Here is a 15,391-nt window from a genome sequence, read left to right on the forward strand (position 1 = left end):
CTGAGCGGAAGGACAAGGAGCTTCAAGGTTTCAGATGTTTTTGTAGGGTGGAGGCGGGCAGATAGGAAATCTGGGACCTACAACCAGAGCTTGGTGCCAACGTTAGCGAAAAGCACAGTCGACGTCCCCCCAAGAAGGCACGTCACAGTTAGACCTCGGTTTTCGCCGTGAGTCTGCGGAGGGTAGCTATAGAGATAACAGCTAATGGGCTCCTGTAAAACCTTCATGCCTCATGAGTAGGTGGGACAAAGATTAATAGTCTGGATTGGAAAATAAGCGGTGGATTTCGAAAGCAGCAGTCAGGAGGGGCAGAAAATCACGTGTGGTGAAGGGACAAGGTATGAGAGCAGAGGGAGGAGGAGGAAGCAAAACACTGGAGACAGCACAAGCCCGGCAGGGAAGAGACACAGTAAATGAAACAAGGAAGGGACAGACTTAAAAAAAAAAAAAAAAAAAAAAAAAAAGCTTTCCAGGAGGTTCTTGATTTTACTCTTTAAGAGAGTCATTAAGAAGCCGATCGACAGCATGCTACCAGCAAGGGCCACCCAGATCCGCTTTACTTTCAGTGGCCAGGGCATGACAGCACAGCAGTTCTGCACCCCAGCTAGCCAGACTGGTCATCGGGCATTACTCACTGTCACCTAACTACCACAGGCCATATATTATAACTAAATCCTACCATTCGGAAGCAAGTTAAATGGATTGCAAGGCCAAAATGCCTTATCTTTCAGGCAAAGATAAGCGTTTCCGCTTGCTTATTAACGTTGAAGATTAGATTTGTTTTCAGCCCTAGAATTTGGGGTGCATACCCCATGTTTTAAGAAGCTGCAAGAGAGGACCTGCCCCGATCCCGCTGTAACGGGACAAGAGAGGGAGGATGTTAAAAGTAAAAGGAAATTGCCTCTAAGAGACAGAAAACTGTCTGCAACAGATTTCTAATGAATATGCAGGGGAAAAAAAAAAAAAAAAGGCAGGCAGCAAATTGAAACACAGCGCTAGCGATGTGAGGAGAGAAGTTAAGTGATCTTTGCTGGTTGCAGAGCACCGCTGGTTGGGAGAGCCGTAAGGAAATGGGCCAACACCGAAACCGGTCCTGTGCCAAATCCACACGCACTGCTGCATCAATCACCGTTCAAAATAGTCATCCTCCCAACCGCCGTGCTTCACACCTTCTTAAAAACAAGTAGTAAGGGCTTTTCTTATGGTAACGAATGATTTTTCTCTCTTACTTGAATCAGAACCTTCCTACCTGCTCAGGGCAAGCATTTCCTCTGAAGTCTCCAAGTCACGGCTTGAAAAAAAGAAGGCTCCCAGCCTTGTTATGATGGCGGTGACTAAAAGCCAAACCATCCGAAAAGCCCAGCTTCTCCCCGTAGCTCTTTTCCCCTCGCCTCCCCGCAGCTGTACGCTGCCCCACCTCCAGCCGGGCATTGCCAGAATTCCTCATAATTTCCCCTCTCCCAAAATGCTTACGCAGGCGTTGCCGAGCCCTGGCCCGCTCCGCAGCCCTGCGTCGGCCCAGAAAAAGTTTGCTGAGCGCGACAAAAGCCCTGGAAGCTGAGCTCACCGCTCCTACATTCCTACCGATCTTCCAGCCGCAACCGGCACCTCGTTTCCAGACTTCACCAGGTTTTTGCTCCCCATCATCCTTCCCCGTCCTGGGCTCGCTCACCGCATGTACGGTGGTCTCGGGTGCCTCGTATTTCTCCAAGAAAGCAGGATCCACGCGTAGCGGTTCTTCACGTGGCTGCCGATCTGACACCCCGCTCCCTCTAAGATAAGCTCTCACCTCGAATGCCTTGCTCACCAGTTTTTAGGTGAATTCTGACTTTGGCGATTATTTCTGTAAATACTCTCGGGGCACTGAGGAACAAGCATGGCACAACACAGGCCCATAAAGGGGAAAAAAAACCCACGCGCCTTGCAATTTTTGCCTTTCCGAATCCAGCGCTTTGAGCAAAGCACGAGGTAAATTCAAGAAGAGCGTGCCGCTCTGAGATTTCTTATCAGCAAGTCATCGACCGCTCTCCCCATGAGCTCTGCTGTAGCAGATCGCTCAGGAATCCCAGTTCTGGATTAGAATCAAGTACAATTGGTTCGTTTCAAACAAGAACTGCCAGTCTATAAACCCCTCGCGCAAAGCTGCGTCTTATTGACTATTTTTAATAAATAGGGCTGGCACAGTAAAATTGGACAATTGTTACGAACAATAAAGGAGACAGCCTTTGATTACAAGTATTGAGAAGCAATACAGGGACATTCTAGGATTGAGTATTTGCTTTCCAACGCTGAGTTCTGTCAACTGAAAACAGCAACTCGGAGCAAATACTCCTTAACAAGCAGTTTGGAGCAGAGCAGAAAACAGCACTGCACAGCAAGAGAGGAACCAGCCTCTTTTTTTTTTTTTTAAATTATTTTCGTAGGGCAGGCAGATAGCAGAGTCAACACCACGGTGCAGAGGAGAAGGCAGGCAGGACTACAAGGTGAGACGCGCGTACGCGACGCACACAAAGAGCTGTAAATAACAGGCGAGTTGGAGGGAGAGATCTGGCAAGGTTCTTCTCGCTGGTATTTGACCAGTTAGCATAGCATTACTGGGAGTCACCTGGGTAATTCCCCACTCAATGTGACACACAACCTCTTAGATCAGGGACCATCTGCAAATAAATCTGGACCCCAGCAGTGATATCATCTGTCATAGTGTCTGGTGTAGCACAAAGCACCTAAGGAGGACAGAGCGCATTTTGGGGGAAGGGGAGGGAAATTAGGCTTGATTTTCAAGTACGTCGGGGTGACCAATCACCCTGCCCTCAGCAAGGCTTCGAAAATCCTCTGCCCGGACACAAACAAGCAGCATAGCCAAGGAGACCAAGCCTTCAGCTAAGCGCCTTGGAGAGCAGCCTTTAGGAGTACCCATCGGGGGATTAGACACACCAGCAGGTTTGGGAATGAGGGAGGAAGGAGATAATCAGATCTGAAATTCCCATCAGTATGAAATGAGACTTAACTCAGTAGCTTGCCAACGCAGACTGACTGTTCTTTCTAATGTCTGTGACAACTCTGCTTCAAATTTCAAGCTTCTCTCAGCAGTAACTACTCCCCCATGTAGCTGTAATGGCCAGAAAGAGACTGGCTTTTATGTAACCCCAAAAGACTAGCAGAAAGGGAAGCAGCAGCCACACACGCACACACGGAGAACTGAGAAAAAAAAAAAAAAAATTCAGCAGAAGGCTCTGCTGAGTGCTCAGGGCTATATCCAAGCTCACAATGCAGCCACGGAGAAGTGGGATGCAGCAATCAGAAATGCTACAGTTCCCCACTCGGAGAGAGACCTAGCAATCAGTGCTGCATCCGAGCAATAGGGAGTGAAATTATAGAGCAAACTGCCATGTGATGCCACAAACTACTCCATCCCGCCAGCTGTAACAAGTATTCATTCCCAAAAACGCGTCACAGGCTCATCTGTCATTAACAGCCCAGCCTGCCAGCAGCTGAGCAGGAGTCAGCAGTGAAGGGCAGCTGCAGGGCTGCTTCCTTTCACAGTGGTCTATTCTCCCCCAAAAGCCACAGGGGAGGGAGATGCACTGGTAAAAAAAAAAAACCCCAGGCACCGGGGAAAACGTTGCCCACCATCTCTTACCAGCAGCTAAGATGGAAAAGCGCAGGCTGCGTTTTCACCCACCAGCGCACAAAAGCTTTCCTGAAGCAGGATCTACCGAAAACACGGGGCCTTCAGGAGACCACAGTTAGCCAACCGCAAAAAAAAAAAAACCCAAAAAAAAAACCCCACCATACATAACCCCTCTGTATATTAATAATCCATTTCAATCACCAACTCGGGAACTTCGCAGATACGATCTGCCGGCGTTACGAAAGAGGTGTTTCGGTAATAGCGTGGGGCAAGAGCAGCGCTGCACATTTCCACAGCGATGTTCTGACACTAGGAAACGTCAGCTCGCAGAATAACGAAGCATTGTACAGCGCGCTGTGGAGTCCTTGAGACAACAAACACCCAGCCCGCTCAGTTCCCAGAGTAAAAATACTCTTTTTTTTTTTTTTCCTCCTCCCCTGTTCACCCCCCCTCCCTCCAGTCTGCTGGCTCTGAAAAATGCAAAAGAGGCTCAGAAAGCCATTTTCTGCCTTTTTTTTTTTTCTTTTTTTTTTTTTGTCTGGCTCACGCATTATCGTCATCATTTACTGCCCTCAAGGGGATTGCACAGGTGTGACTGAAAATTTGGCTCTTCCTTTCAAACTTTTGTTATCAGCTTTGCTGAAGACGATCTTGCTGGAACAAATGCCAGCCTGCTCTCCTGGAGAGGGACTCGCTCGAAGCTGCTGGCAGAAATCAAGCTGGGGGTGGAAGGATGGGGGCGTCACTCACAGGGAACATGCAGATCCTCCCGGCTTCTGTTGGAGTGCAAATACAGCCAGCAGTTTGACCTAGACTCCTTTTTTTTTTTTTTTTATTCCTAAAAAACACACCATTGCCCTAATTAATGTTTCCATTCATTTAGCTGAAAAACAAGTTAAACAAAGAGGGTCACCTGGTGTTCCTATCAATGCCTGACGAGGATACAGGCAGAACAAACGCATTTAAATAAAACTCTAGAAGAGATGTGACAAGAGAAAGGCAGTTTAGCTCAATTAAAGAGAGCTGTCACAGGGATTTGATTCTCAGAATACAGAACTATTGATTAAACAGGAATTAAAGCTCCGAAACAGAAAGGTTTCAAGGTCTTTGCCGTGAGGATATACATCAGGAGAGAGGCAGGGCTCCTTCAGCGCCAGAGGAGCTCTGGCTTTGTTGCTTCCTAGGAAATGGGAGCAGCAAAGGGAGCAGAATGCTTTCTGTTCAACCTAGGGACAGTTTTGGCAAGGATTGACAAGGTCAGTGATAATACGTACTGTCACAAGCTTCGATCAACAGGTAGCTTTGGCGTACTCAAGTACAGGAAACCCACTATCGACTCTCAAATGTTTTAGGAGTATGCGAGGAGAGGCCTGGTCCATGGGCAGGTTTCAGTCCACGGGCAGGAGGTCTCCAACATCACCGAGCCCAAACCATTGTCCAAAGTCAATGAGACTATTCAAGGAATCAGCCTCAACCTGTCCCAGGAGACGGGTCCCCTGAGCAGTAACAGCCACCAGGGTGAGCAGTCACAGCGACCCGAGATGCCTACTAAAACGGGGTTGCCATTTTGTCCCAAAAGCCAGTCCTTAAAGGTCAAGGCTGAGGAGCTTTCCTTGGCAGAATCATCTGTTTGTTTCTGTCCCAGTCCAGGCAAAACGAGCTCTGGGTATAAGTCACAGGATTTCATTTTCCAAGCCCCAAAGTCTTTAACAGCATTGAATTCACCGTAAAGGTTTTGACTAGAAGAGATGCAATTTAGGTGGCAACCCAAGCAGCGTCGTTCCCAACAGCTTCATCTGGAGGGAGTGCGGGTTCCGAGCCTCACGCCGTCGCTGCGGAATTCCTGAGCAGAACCACAGCCCGACTTCTGCAAATGGTGCGCGGCTGCTAAAGCAAACACCGCTGAATCGCTCATTGCCGGGCTGAATTACTGCTAATGAGGATAGCGTGTTTTCTTCCTCTCCTTCACACCAGCCTCCTCCAGCAAGAGGAAAGGCTTGTGCCTGTTAGCGCTAACAAAGCGCGCGGTGCAAAGCACAACTCTCACAATACATCAGCACATTTTCATTCTAGGGCAGCGCTCGGTAATTAATACGGAAAGCGAGGGTGTGGTTTTTCTTCTAAATGACTTATTCCTGAAGTCTGAACATATTTTAACCTTCCTTTTCAGCAGATAAACTCTGTCTCATTTGCAGCAAAGCTCGGCCTCCCCTCCTTTAACACACACTAAACTATTTTGATTAATGAAAGAGTAGGAACAAACCAGTTCCAAGTGTTTTCTATACAGCTCAACTGCTCTTTCAGTTTCAACTCACGCCTAGATAATTATATCACAGCTCCGAGTGCCCCCACCCTTCTGCTCCACTTGGGGAATGCTGGAAAGATAAGTCTTTTCTTAATTATTAAATGTAAATAGCTCATTAAATATAATCCAATTACTTTAATTGTAAGAAAAAGGAAGTAATTACAATATGTACATGTATTCTTGCCTGAACAGTTTTAATATCTTAAATGAATCTTTGCAACATTAATATTTTAAGTTAACCTTTGACACAAGGAGGGGAAAAAAAAAAAGACACCGACTCCCTGATATTTTCCAGAAGTGTTATATCTGCTGGGATTTGTGTCACAAAAAACCAAGAGAACAGCCTTGAGCATCTAAATTAAAATGGTTTATGAACAGCGTCTTTATAATAAAGTCAAAATAACACATGGGTTTTCTATTGCAGAGGGGGGAAAATTAAAAAAAAAAAAAAAAAAGAAAGAGATATACATGATGCCACATTAAGACCCTGAATATGCTTTTTTGATCTCAGGAGTCAAGTGAGATGGGTACTACTATGAGCTTGGGTGAACGGGCAGGTCCCAACCCCACCAATACCAAAAGCCACCAAGTATCTGGGGTTTTCCAGACAGTTCTCCTCCCCCACGCCTACGGTTTGTCCTGTCCAAGGGTGGGAAGAGGAACCAGGGCTGGGGGAGAAGGATCCTATCCCATATCTGGGACTACACAGTTCTTCCGTAGAGGTGCCCAGCCAGGAGACCCCACAGGAACACCCAATCTGGTTTTCGTGTGCACACAAGCCATCTGTGCAACGTACGGGCACGGCGCATGATCCCGGGCTGCCGTTTGGGATTTGCAGGCAGAGCCGCAGGAAGCCGCGAGTAGCAGTCTTCTGGTTTTGCTCAACAGCATGACAATCCTTGGAGTCACTTTCTCCATCCCGGCAGCCAGCGGGACCGAACAACCTTCCAGGCAGACTTCAGCAAGGCCCCACTGTTTCAATCAGCCCCCCGGTCTGACAGAGCAGGGTCAAATTTCAGCTTGGACGGGGTGACAGATGCCTGTGTAATCTCCTTGGGACAGTCAGAAAAATATTCTTTTCGAGCTGTAGTTGTTTCCATTTTGCATGTTCTGAGCCCAGGAGTGATCTCACCTTATGTAATCTGCAGCGCAAACTCCAGGCTCTGGCCCATCCAAAACTATTTCGGAGGGTTTGAAACCATCACTTCATTGAACCAATCTTTTCGGGAGGAGAGAGATTAGACCGTATTAGGGATGCTAAAGATGCAAGTCGTTCTATCAAAGCTCACCACAAGGTCTATAATAAGCTGCTTTATGGAAACCTCTCATGTGAAGCCAGACCCTAGATGTAACCTCCTTGATACAATATTGAATTCTCAATAGCAACCAAAAGGCTATTTTGTATAAGTTAATTACACGCGTCTTTAATTTAGCCTCCAAAAGGGAAGCGGCCAGTTATTTCATGCTGCCCTAGACAGAAGGTAAAGGTTTTACACAAGCTGTGTTTATAGCTATATGCCTTCCTCCAGCAAAGGATGGGCTCGGCAGCTGTTGGTATTGAAAGAACAGGATCTGGGTGTGTGCACCGTTCTCTCTCACTTTTTTTTTTTTTTTTTTTTTTTTTTTGCAGCTGCAAGGCCAAAACCATAAGAGTGTGTGCTTTTTCTTACGGCGCACAAAAGCAGGGTGCCTGAAAGGGAACTCGCTTCCGCTCTGGCGAGCACTCAACGAACTATTTGCCGGGCTAAGGGGTGGTCGGGGAACTTTCACCCATCCATTCAGCCAGGGCCGCTATTCCCCCTCCCTCCCAATTAAATCCCATTTTTTGCACTCCATGCATGAACCGCAGCTACACCAATACATCAGATATTGTGGCTGATAGCCTTCTCTGAATGCCACTTAAAGCCCTCCAGTGTGGAGCTGCCTGAAAGCAAAGCATCATTCATTCTTTGAGCGGCAGAAAAAGACTTTTGCTACACAGAGACTTGAAGTAAGACTCTAAGAAGTAGGAAAAGGGCATCCAATGAAAAGAGGAAACGAGAAATTAAAACCACATTCAATCTTATTAGTGGTAATACAATAGGTCAACAAAGTACTTCGCAAAACTCCACAGCATGTGAACAATTTATGCAGAACTCGCTCCTACGCGATCAGTGACAGCAGCCAGTTTGGCTAGTACGGAAAAAAGCAAAGATTGTCAGGGGCTATTTTAAATGGCCCAGCTGGGAGAGGAGATGGCTGGAGATACCACCTCCATGCCTTGCGGGAGAGTACACTTACGAGATGAGAACGGGAGGAATATTCCCCCCTCCTCCTTTTCCATCTGAAACATTTTCTCTCTCTAGGGATTTCCAGCATCTTATAAGCGAAGCCTCTTTGAAGTAGCGCAAAGTGGCATTGCTCATCATTTCAGTAATGATAGTAAATAAGCCCCAGTATTTTGTTGATCCTTTTCCTTTTGCTTTACAAACAAAAGGTCAGAGTCATTAGCCCAGTTTTATGAGCGGGGGGGAAAATGGAGGCTGGGAAGAGGCAGGTTGCTCTGCAACATCATCGGCAACCTCAGCGAACAAACAAGAGAAGAAACTCTAAGCCGCAGGACTTAAGAATAGCCATGCTAGGTCATCCAGCCTCCAGGTAAACCAGCATACTCCGTCCATCGGTAGCCAGATATCAGATGCATAAAGAAAAGAGCATGAAACAAGGCAAGCACAGATCAACAGTTCTCCCTGCTGTCCTTTTCCACGTTGCAGCGTCCCACCGCACCTTAAGGCCACGCGGAAACAAACATTATCATTTAATTGACCTTTATGGATTTCACTTCCATAAACTGGTCTCATCCGTTTCTGAACTCAACTAAACAGTCAGCATCCACGAGATCCCGCGGCAGCAAGTCCCACATTTATCATAGGCTAGGTGAAAAGACGCTTCCTTTTATGCCCTTCACCTTACAATTAGGAGATTTTAATCTCCGATCTATGTGTGTCTTTGCTTCATAAAGGAGTTGTTTGAATAAATGCATCACCATTCATACTAAACAAGCACCTTCCGAGAAGGTTATCTGCCTGCATCAGACAACGCAAAGGAAGCTCTCAATTCTTATTGAGCACTTTCAGCAGAAACCAAAATAATAAACTCATGGGTTAGGTTTGATTTGCAGCAGCGGTAAGAACAAATTATTTTTAGAGGGCAGCTCTTTGTGTGTCGTCCATTCCATTTTGGACTGTGCACCTTTTCCAACAGTAACGCAGGAGAACCAAAACCCCCCAGGACAACAGGTGATCTCAGAGCAGCTCTTCTGAAGCGGTGGAGCTTCCCATGCAGAAATTTAAGCCCTCGAGAACAACTGCTAACTGCTGCTGCTCCACAGGCATCTCCCTCCTTCCCCTCTTAGCATCACAGCGTCCTTTAAACCACCACTTCTCCCCAAAACAGGTCTGGGAAACTGCTCTATAAGAAGAGACAACACAGAAGGCATCGAAGGAACAGAGCAGGTCACCACTGACCCCATTCCTGGGAGACCAGCTGAGATTCCTGGTCCTTTAAACTTTCTTCATCAAAGTCCCTGGCAGATGCATACTTGAGATATGCCTGCGCTCCGCCACTTCTCCAGCAGCAACGTAATACCAGAAAGCTTTACTGCGATTTCAAGAATTAGGGTAGGATCTAGAGGAACTATTTCCCAGGCCCATTACTGCAGCGAAGGCGAGCTTGGGATGGAGAATGTGATTAACGCTCTGCACTGCCGCTGTGCCGCTTGCTCGACAAAATAACACAGAAATTCACGTTTCAGTTCTTCTGGGAGGGGACCTGCCTGCTACAGCCTCCCCGGCAGGGGGGGAAGAAAAAAAAAAAAAAAAAAAGTCCTGTAAACCTCCAGATGGAAAAACAAATGCTATATAAATCAGAATCAGGTCTGAATCTGATAACCTTCTGCAGAAGCTCCTGTTAGCAAGCACACCCTTCGCAGCGGAGCCCGATCGGCAGCACCGGTAGCCTCCCCTCCTCAAAAAGAAAACACAAGGTCTTTTTATTACACAGAGTTGCAAAAATACAAAGGAAGTAAATGTCACCAGGGTAGTTCTGTTCTGAGCAGTCATTTGCTTATTACCCAGAAGCCATTTCCACATGCCTTTTTTTAAATCCAGTGTTTATAAATACCTAAAATATTTAAATAAATGTTAATCGGTGGTAACCAAGGGCCCGATCTCACAAATATTTATCCTTGCACAGTGAGAATAAATATTCAAATACACTATTTCTTACTACAGATCCCATCAGAAGCAAGAGTGCTGCTGAAAACAGTAACACACCATAAGACAGGCTGGGAAAATAGCTGCGTTTTGCTTTCCTAGATTTCTGCACAGTGAAAGTGTCACTTTTCGTTTGCCTCCTGTGCATTTTGCGCAGTGTTACTTTAGAAACTAGATAAAGGAGCAAGCCCAGCGCTAAGCCATAAGACGGTGGCCTGTTCTGGCTATTTTAATCCTCAGAAGAAGTTTTTGGCAGTGCTTTTGCTGGGTGCTGGTGTCCCACCCTGTATGAGGACAGCGGGAACTTTATACACATGCAAATACAATTGCTATTCAGTCCTTTTCCTGGTTTGTGACCGACTCGTGCAGCACACGCAGCAAGGTATTTTGCTCAGCTGAATGACCAAGGGCTAAGTATTATCATCAAACCTAGCAGAGACAAAACACAAACCTTACATTTAAAGTTATTAAACATTTGAATCCAGAAAGCCCACAGAGAGAAACCATCTAGAAGGATTAAAGCCCAGTCTTACACTTGTTCAAATCTTCCCTATTACAGTCTGTCAAAGAAAACTAACTTGATTTTGTGGAAACGTTAATCCTAACAACCTTCTTTTTGTTCTTCTATCACCACAAAAAATACTAAAAAAAAAACCAAACCAAAAACCAGGAGATGGATTTGCTGCTGTAACTATATGCATATGAGGCAATCACTGAAGTTTTAACCCCTCCACCCACACTACGTGATTATCTAAGCTTTGTGAATGAAATCAACTTTTCCTAGACCAGCCCTGAAGAATGAGATATATTCAAAGCATGCTGAGAAACTGGGTTGGTAGTTATCATAAAGGTTGTATTCTTTTTAATGAATCACTGCTCACAAATACCTTCTGAGCTGTAACTTAAAAATACACCATTTCTGTTCGGTGTGTCACATTATTCACAGGGAAACCAGTTTTATACTCCGCTTAAAAGAACCTCACTGTTAACTCATCACTTCAAACCCCAGCAGTGATATCTCTAAAGACACGAGGGCTGCAGCTCCAGCCTCGACCCTTCTTCAGGAAGCCATTCACTTCACGACACATTTCAAACAGGACTTGTACAAAATAAAGTAGCCAGAAACACACTGTATTTCCTTCTTTCCTCCCCCCCGCCCCCCGCAACCTTAGCCTGCATCCTCCTACCCACCCCCCTAGCATAGTTTTGTAAAACCAGAGCTTGAAAGATTTGTTAGGAATGTAGACCGGAGAGAAGCTGAAGTGAGAAATGGGGGGCGAGCCCCAGCCTGGGATCAGGCAGTGGCATCGCACTGCTGCACCGCTGATTTTTTTTTTTTTTTTTGGAGGGGGGCTGGGGACAGAGGTGTGGGAACAGTGAAATGAAGCAGGGGTCTTGCTAATGTCCCTGTGCAGCCGCTTGGAAAAACCAGATCAGCAGCAGACAGCTCGGAAAGGCTTTATCTTCACAGCTGCGAAGAGGAAGGAGTCTGACAGGCATGAGCCATCAGAGGGTGATTGATTTTTTTTTTTTAAATAAAAAAAATGGAAATTGTGGCATTTACTTTTTGAACTCGTTACCAGACAAATAAAAAAAAATAGCATATTTCTTTTTAAAAGTAGTGAAAATAAGCAGTTTAGGGAAAAGTTTACATTCAGTTCACCCCTGAAAGTGTATCCTCTTACAACCCATACTTCTAACCCATACTTAGAAAGTACAGCAAAGTACCTTGCCTCAGCGGGGCTACACGGGGAGCTGGTAAACCTGCTCCTCACCCCAAAAATAATGAGGCTTTTAACCAAGTAGAGATCAATGCTTTGGAAGTTGGAAGTCCTGGGTTTGACCCCCACCATCACCAGCCCACCCAGGGACAATACTGACAACCGTAGCTTGACCAAGGATCGGCATTAGGTGGGTCTTGAAAGCTTGGGTCAAGCTCTCTCACTTAAACTTCATGTTTTCAAGCACAATACTTTAATATATATATACATATATATATATAAATAAATAACTGGAGTTCCCGGCCTGCTCCACCCCACTTCCTGGATAAAGCTTGTCCTTGGCTGTGAATGCAAGTGGATTTTCAAAGTCACTCTATCAACATGCTGTCTGTGTTTTCAGTGGGTAGATGTTAGCTTTGGTTTGTTTTTAACTAGGTTTTAGATTAAACTCTGTATCGGTTTCTATGACAAAAACCCACTCAAGGTCAATAAGGGGCAAGTCAGAATGAAAAGTGTCGCAACGCAGCATTTTAAATTCCTGCAGCCTTTAACAACCGATTCTGCAGATGTTTAAAATGGGTGGAAAATGTAACTATTTCCCTTCCTCATGTGACCAGGCATACAGACTTTAGCACTTCCCATAAAGTAACATTTTGCATCAGCTTTGTCACAGGGAAGCACACACACCCTGCTGGCTTCTCATCTTTTACTTTCAATTTTTCAATCTCACAAGTCTTTGGGAAGGACGTGGAAGTGCGAGGATTACAGAGAGGTCCATCAATCATGACCCTCTCTTCAGCAGGTGTACTTAATACAAGGGGTTTTTACCATTATTAATATAATCTCACATCCACCAACATCTGCAGTGCTGAAAGACTTAAGACTTTCAGTGTTTTCTAGTGTCTTATCGAACAGGCCTACTCCTGGCATTGACACATCACACAGTCCCACCAGTGGTCTGATCTATGTAGAGGTGCCCAATTCTGATGTTGCTACTAAAGAAAGTAAAAGAGTAATGCCAAACGTGAAACTTTTGGCAGGAAAAAAAAAAATATCCCACCATGGGAAAGTCCTTGAGGTCAAATAATAGCTAACAGGAAGAAGCTGCAACCTCTTACCTTTCTCCAAAGGACATATGCTATTTGTATGCCAAAGGAGTAATCCCAACACAAACCTAAATGCTGGTGAGGTACCACCCCAAGGACATTCCCTAACAACTTATTTCTTCTCTGGAAGAAATATGGTCTGAGGTCACTGGCAGGTCAGTGCGTTTGACCAAACTACCCGACCATATTCCATTATGCCTTTCAAAGCCTCCTTTCACAGAGAGCCTAGGGACTTAATACTCAGGAAAACATTTTCCAAAGCATGCTACAGCATCCACAGAGTCTCACCCGAACTAGTTTTACATTTTGTGTGCCCACAGTTAATAGTCAAGGGGCTCACACACATCCTTAAAGTGTAGCCGGACATACTAAAGGGTACACCCAATTGTGGGGCAGGGAGAGAGCCAGGAGGGAGAAGTCGCTTTCACAGCAACGCTCCATGAGTGCAATCACCAGAACTTGCACCAACGAGGGCAGCCAGCTCACACCCAGACAGGCAGACTTTGGACACGGACACGCACACGTTTGCACAAGCACTGATAGCAAAGCCACACACCAGAGGCTGCAACCAGCCTGGAAAGGGAGGGACCCCTCTCCCCCAGCACAGCACCACTGCCTCTCCCTTAGAGGGGACCCTGCAGCACCCCCCCCTTCTCCCCAGCTCCCCCAGGCCATTCCACACTAAGTCAGACCTCTGTAACAGCCCCAGGACAGCAGACACCGGCGAGGCCTCGGGAGAGCCCAGCAGACCGGCATTTCTTTAACCCAACACAGGGCTCTGGGACACCCAGGCCTCCAGGCCAGCCCTCCCCACTACACCCCAGCCCCTCCGGCCAGCCCGGCCACGGCTCAGGGCACACACCCTGCACTGAGCCATGGCCCTTGGGAGGGGTTGGGTAAATGTCAGTCCAGGGATGAAGCCATTTCCTTCTCCCCGTCCCGAGGCCGGGGCCAGGTCGGCCCCACACCCTCCAGCCCGGGGTACCAGGGCCCACACCACCTGGAGACTCACTATGTGGCAGGAAACAGTACCCGGCTCAACCGAATAGCTCACTATCTGGCAAGGGCCTAGCAGCCCACCCCAGCGCCTCCGCCTCTCTCCCCCGGGAATGGACGGCCCGGGAGGCCCGGGGAGTCGCCGCTCGGCCCTCTCGTACTCACCCCTCTCCGCGGCTGTCCCCTCCGGCCCCCTCGGCTCGTTACCACCAGGGCGGGCCAGCCCGGCCGTCCGCCATTCCACAGCTCCCCCTCCCTGCCCTGACTGAGCCTCGCCCCGCCTCCTCCCGGCCGCCGGTCCGCTGTTCCATTGGCTCGCCGGCCAAAGATGCTGCCATGCTATTGGCTTTCCCTAATGTCTATCAAAGCCGCCCTACGCCACTTGCGTACGAAACTGGAGCAGGAGAAGAACCCCACCCAAGCCGGCCGCGCAAAAAGAGTAAACAGAGTGGAACTTACCATCGGGGGGACTAGATGGGGGGATCCCCGCGCGGCTTTGGGACAAATTCCCGGGGCTGAGAGGAGAATCGCGACACCACGCACATCCACGACATTTCTAAAATGGCAGTCTGTGTCTGTGAGCGCCAGATCTCGATATCCTTCCGGTGGCTTTGGAGGAGAGGGGGGCTCTGTCTCTTCCGTGTCCCCCCCTCCCCGCTCCGGAGAGCTCCCCTTTGGTGTCGCCTTTCGCCTCTATGGTCTCACGCCCTGCGAGGAAAGTTCCACCTGGGGGAGTGGGGGTGTCACTCCATGGCGGGGGGGGCGCAGCTGTGGGGCAGGCTGTGGGGCAGGGATCGGGGGCCAGGAATGTGGGGTGGGGGTTAGGGGACAGGGCTGGAGGAGGAAGGGGTGGGGGGGCGCAGGTGACAGGGTCAGTGCTGGGCTGGCGAGTGGGAGCGGGGCCTGTCCCCCTGCTGCAAACCCAGAGGGGTTCCATCCGCCTCCAGCACCAAAACTGGGGGGGTCCCCAGCCCCCCCATCCACCTCCAGCCCCAAAGCGGGGGGGGTCCCCACCCCAGCCCCCCAACCACCTCCAGCCCTGGATCAGGGGGGCGTCTTCAGTGCCCCCATCTGCTTCCAGCTCCTAAATAAGGGGGTGTTCCCAGCCCCCCCCAACCGCCTCCAGCCCCTGAACAAGGGTGGGGGTGTCCCCAGACCCCCATCTGCCTCCAGCCCCCAAACAAGGTGGGGGGGACCACAGCCCCCCACCCGCCTCCAGTCCCCAAATCAGGGTGGGGGTGCCCAGCCTCCCATCCGTCTCCAGCCCCGCAACCGTCTCCAACCCCAAACCAAGGTGGGGGGGTCCCCAACCCCCTCCATCCACCTCCAGTCCCCAAACCAGGGCAGGGAGGCGTCCCCAGCCACCTCCCACCCCCAAA

The 15,391-nt window shown here is 48.3% G+C and overlaps 1 protein-coding gene across 1 annotated transcript in view; it reads right to left on the reverse strand.

Moving 5' to 3' along the window:
* WASF2 (WASP family member 2) overlaps positions 1–14,290 on the reverse strand; it is a 33,181-nt gene extending 18,891 nt beyond the window's left edge. The window contains exon 1 of the mRNA XM_054223648.1: positions 14,178–14,290. The gene's annotated coding sequence lies outside the window, so the exon portion shown is untranslated. The remainder of the gene's footprint in view (positions 1–14,177) is intronic.
* Positions 14,291–15,391: the final 1,101 nt, after the last annotated feature.

This window comes from Rissa tridactyla, chromosome 18 (genome assembly GCF_028500815.1).
Source record: "Rissa tridactyla isolate bRisTri1 chromosome 18, bRisTri1.patW.cur.20221130, whole genome shotgun sequence".
Classification (NCBI taxonomy): domain Eukaryota; kingdom Metazoa; phylum Chordata; class Aves; order Charadriiformes; family Laridae; genus Rissa; species Rissa tridactyla.